The sequence below is a fragment of the Panthera tigris genome, chromosome B3 (genome assembly GCF_018350195.1).
Source record: "Panthera tigris isolate Pti1 chromosome B3, P.tigris_Pti1_mat1.1, whole genome shotgun sequence".
Lineage (NCBI taxonomy): Eukaryota > Metazoa > Chordata > Mammalia > Carnivora > Felidae > Panthera > Panthera tigris.
The window spans coordinates 102,509,337-102,514,293 of record NC_056665.1 but is presented as its reverse complement, the minus strand read 5'-3'; the positions used below and the strand labels follow the sequence as shown (position 1 = coordinate 102,514,293).

General features: G+C 43.5%; 1 long non-coding RNA gene across 1 annotated transcript; it reads left to right on the top strand.

Annotated features, from left to right (window-relative positions):
* Positions 1-1,440: 1,440 nt before the first annotated feature.
* On the top strand, positions 1,441-3,014 carry LOC122239272. The gene is made up of 3 exons (XR_006218218.1): positions 1,441-1,745; positions 1,973-2,157; positions 2,931-3,014. It is a non-coding gene; the product is annotated as an uncharacterized LOC122239272 (long non-coding RNA).
* The last annotated feature ends 1,943 nt before the right edge of the window (positions 3,015-4,957 follow it).

The following is a 4,957-nucleotide window of genomic DNA, read 5'->3' as shown; positions in this document are numbered from 1 at the left end:
GCAGGATTGATTGCCGGAGCATATCAGGCAGAAAGCGATTAACTCCCCCTTTTAGGAACTCTAGATTAGCAAACAAACAAACTTTGAGCTTCTCTCTGTTGTTCCAGTGCCTTTAAGTCTTCTTACTCTTTAAGTACTTCCTTGTGTCTAACCTAAATACCTTGCTTTCCCATGTTTACCAGTTAAGATAATTATTTCTCTTTTACTCATATAGATTAACCTGGATTCGAGCACAGATATTTTTAGTACTGTCTCAGTTCAAGAACTGTATTTCTTTGGGATTTCGGTTTGCAAAGGAACCTCAGTGAATGATTATTTCCTCCTCTTTAAAATAGGAATAACACCTTTACCCTAGAACAGCCAGTTGAGAAGACATGGCCATTTCTTTGCTCTTCTATATAAAGCTCATCGAAACTTAGTTTCATCATTTCCTGAGAGGTCAGTTCTCACACAAGGTGACATTATTAATACTTGTGACTAAATAAGTAAGGATAAAAGTGTGTAGTATTTTTTTCAGAACTATTTTGCCCCATAACATTCCATAAACAGCCAATGTCTCCTTGCCCTTCTTCTAATTCTTCTGTGATATGGCCCTCAAGCTAAACCAATAAGGGGAAATGTCGCTCAGTGTATCTCCTACAGATCCTCTGCCAGAGGCACTTTGCCCACAAGTGTGTCTGTCTGTGTGTGTGTTTCAATGGGCCATCAAAGTGCCTTTAAAATTTTTAAATTAGTTGCCAACATTTTATAAATGGGAAATTTCAATTAGAAGTCTAGATTTCAGTATCTTCTTCAAAACTGTGAAGATGTAGCAACAATTGCCAATTTGACCACAACTGAGGACGCAGAGTGGCTACCCCCTGTAATGGAGCCTTCACTTTCCATTTTGCCCTAGTCCTCACCAGTCCCTACTACATTCATCCTGCCCCTTAACTCATGTTACTTTGCCCAGACCCTTTTTTACAGCTATTACTTTCCAAATACAACCCTATTTTTCTTTGGTTGTGAAATTTGGGGGCCGCTCATTCTCCAAAGGACACACCCTAGTGTGAACTGAATAATCAGCATTGCCCTGTGCCCCCTCCTCACTGGCTCCTAACAAAGGGACAGATTCCACAAGGGGCTCCAATAAGGAAGATTAGTATGAGGGGCACTTCTCTCTAAAGTTCTTTTTTTTTAATTTTTTTAAATTTATTTATTTTGAGAGAGAGAGAGAGAGAGAGAGAGAGAGAGAACATGCCAATAGGGGAGGGGCAGAGAGAGAGAGAGAGAGAGAGAGAGAGAATCCCAAGCAGGCCCTGGGCTGTCAGTGCAAAGCCTGACATGGGGCTTGATCTCATGACCCTGAAATTGTGACCTAAGCCAAATGCTTAACAGACTGAGCCACCAGGTGCCCCTCTCTGAAGTTCTCTTTAACCCTCTGTCAACCCACAGGCTACATCCTTTTCTGTGGCTAAGAATCTCTATCTCAGCAGCTAAGAAGGGACAAGACCCTTGAGCCAATCAAATCACCTAAGAGCATCCTCCTAGACCTTCCTACCTCTCTTCTTCCTAGCTGGTTGAAGATCACGTGGCTCATGACCGGAGAGTTCTAGGCCTACAGACCTCTGGAAACTAAAGAGTTGTGAGAACTGAGTAGAAAACAAACCAAATCATTTAAGAGCATACAGAGGAGAGGAATCCTACTTGTGACCTCCCAGAAACAACCAGCAAGCCCTCAAAAACCACTGGTTAAGCAATAAAAGGTACGTGACAAACAGTAAGCCGTCACAGACAGGACACAAAGAGCCAGGCAAGAAGAGTTTCTGCTTTCTAATATAAGTCCTCAATATTTACTGTCTGCTGTAGCCCAGACTCCATGACAAGCACTTCTTGTGATTAATTTCATTTACTCCTACAGTGGCTTAAAAATGGCTGCAAATTTTTTGCCCTCTTACTCTTGAAACAGAGACGGTCTTATGATTTGTTTCAGAAGTGATGCTGTGTAGCTTCTGGGATCTGTGTGCACTTGGAATGTTCTCCTTTGGAATCCAGCCACCATGCTATGCTGCGAGAACACCAAACCACACCAAGAGGCAATATGGAAGACAACCAAGGTACTTCAGTGACAGCCCCAGAGGAGCTTCCATCCAACAGCCAGCACCAACTGGCAGCCATGTGAGTGACAGAGGAAACTGTCTTGGATGTAACCCAGTCCAGCATACAGATGACTGCAGCCCCAAATGACACCAATGAAGCAAAAGACCTGCCTAGCTGTTGTTTTAAGCTACTAAATTTGGGGGGAGTTTATAGTAGGTAATCAAAGCAACTCCTTTCAAAAATAGTATGGGGGTGTGTGCTATTACTGTCCTATTTCACAGATGGGAAAACTGAGGCACAGAGAGGCAAAGTAACTTACCATATTCATAGGGCAAGTAGAATCAGATTTCAAATGCACATCTGTCTGTCCAAAGCCCATGTTCCTAACCTCCTAACCTCTATCTTATATTATCTCAAAGAGCTCGTGACTCACTGAGGAGCCATAAAAAATAGGATCAGAAGACTCAAGCATATGCACATGTTTTATTGTGAGTCTTGGTAATAACTCAGGAACTGGAGAGTCAGTATTATTTCAGACTAGCCTGGAAAGAAGGAGAGGAAACAGTTTTGCCTGATAAAAACAGAAACATGAAAATAACTCCCTCCGATTCTGATCACACAAAATGTCTCTGCTACTCTCAGGCATGGGTGGACAAATTACAGCCTGGGAAGCCAAATCCCACCCACTGCCTGTGCTGTGGACTAAATGTTTGTGCCCTCCCCAAATTCATATGCTGAAACCCTAATCCCCAATGTGATGGGCCTTTGGGAGGTAACTAGGGTTAAATTAGGTCACAATGATGGGAATCTTATATAAAAGGGAAGACACCAGATCTCTCTCCCTTCACCAGTGAGAACATGAGAGGGTGGGTGTCTGCAGTCAGGAAGAGGACCCTCACCAGGAACTGAATCAACCAATACCTTGATATTGGACTTCTCAGACTGCAGAACTGTGAGAAATAAATTTTTGTTTAAGTCACCTAGTCTATGGTATTTTGTTATAGCAGCCTGAACAAAGGCAGTTTGTTTTTGTAAAAAAGTTTTACTGGGACACAACCACATCCATTTATTTACATATTTCCTATGACTACCTTCCCACTATGTGGCCAATCTGAGTCGTTGGGACAGAGACAGTAGCAACCACAAAGCCTATATATAGTGAAGTTTGCCAACCTCTACTCTAAGACAATGGTTACCACCTTAACATGTATCAGAATCACCTGGAAGTCTCATTAAAACACATACTCTTAGGGAGCCTGGGTGGCTCAGTTAGTCAAGCGTCTGACTCAAGTCATGATCTTGCAGCTTATGGGTTTGAGCCCTGCATCAGGCTCTGTGTTGACAGTGTGCAGCCTGCTTGGGATTCTCTCTCCCTCTCTGCTCCTCCCCCACTCGCTCATGTTTGCTCGCTCTCTCTCTCTCTCAAAATAAATAAATAACCTTTTAAAAGAAACACATACTCTTGGGACCTACAGAGTCTCTGATTCAGTAGGTCTGGAATGGAGTCTGACAATTTGTTTTTCTACAAGTTCCCAGGGGTGGCAGACAGCCTCTCAGATGGCATGCAATCCATCTCCACTGAGTGTAAGCTGAACTTATCTATTCACTTCTAAAGCACAGAATATGGCAAAAGTGATGGGATGCCAATTCCAAGTTCAGGTTATATAAAGACGTCCATCTTGGGTGATCTCTCTCTGTTGGACTGCTTACCCTGGGAGAAGCCAGCTGTCATGTTATGAAAATGCCTATGAGGAGGCTCATGTGGAGAAAGACTGAGGCCCAACAACAACCACATGAGTGAGCTGTGAAAGTGGATTTGCCCCCAAACTGAGTCAAGCCTTCAGATGAGACCACAGCCTGTGCTGACAGCTTTGCTGCAACCTCATCAGAGATCCTGAGCTTGGGGCTCCCAGCTAAGCCACATCCAGATGCCAGACCCACAGAAACTAGGATAATACATGCTTGCTGTTTTAAGCCACTAAGTTTGGGGGTAATTTGTTAAGCAACAGTATACAACTAATACACTAGTTGATGCTGAGGCTTCTGGTCCAAAGACCATACTTTAAAAATCTTGGCTCTAATGGAACCAAGCTTCCATTCTAATGGAAAGCTTCTTCTGTCTTCTGACTTGATCAGGCAGAGAAATGTTGGTCTTTAATACTTCTGAGTTCTAGAATGTTATAGGAGCATCCTTCTAAGCTCTTTTCATCATATTGATGGCACAAACAAATTTGACACATTGATCTCAATCACCAAAGAGCCCCATCTATAGGTGGGATGATGAAGGTAAGGTGCTGTGAGTGGGCTGGCCCTCCCTCCTGCTGCTATCAGGAGACAAGAGTTCTCAATTAAAAGGCAAGACACTGGCAAGTCATGCTTATGTTGAGAACATAGCAAAAGTCAGTGGGGAGGTGAATACAGTATTCCTTGGAAACCCTCATTGGCTCTCCCTTACTCCACCCTGGTAAGCAGGCTCCAGGGCCTGTCCTGTGCCTCATTTTTCCTCTGGACTGAGCTGGACTGAGTTATTAGTAAAGCCATAGCAAGCTGCCATATGTACATTCCACACTTGTATGAACACTCCACGTACGTATGTACATACATGTTCATATACATTCCACACTCATTGAACATTCCGCACTCATATGTACATTCCATGTTCATATGAGAATTCCACAAGGGCAGAGAGCTTTGCCTATTTTATGCATGGCTTTATGCAAGCACCTAGACTTGTGACAGGCAAAGAAAAGGCACTCAGGAAATAATTGTTGAATTTAAGTCTTAACAGCTCCCGGGCAGGATCTGAGCCCACCCACAAGCCGGAGTATGCACCTTCCTTCCCTTGCCCTCCTCCTGGCATCATTCTGCTCACCTCTGG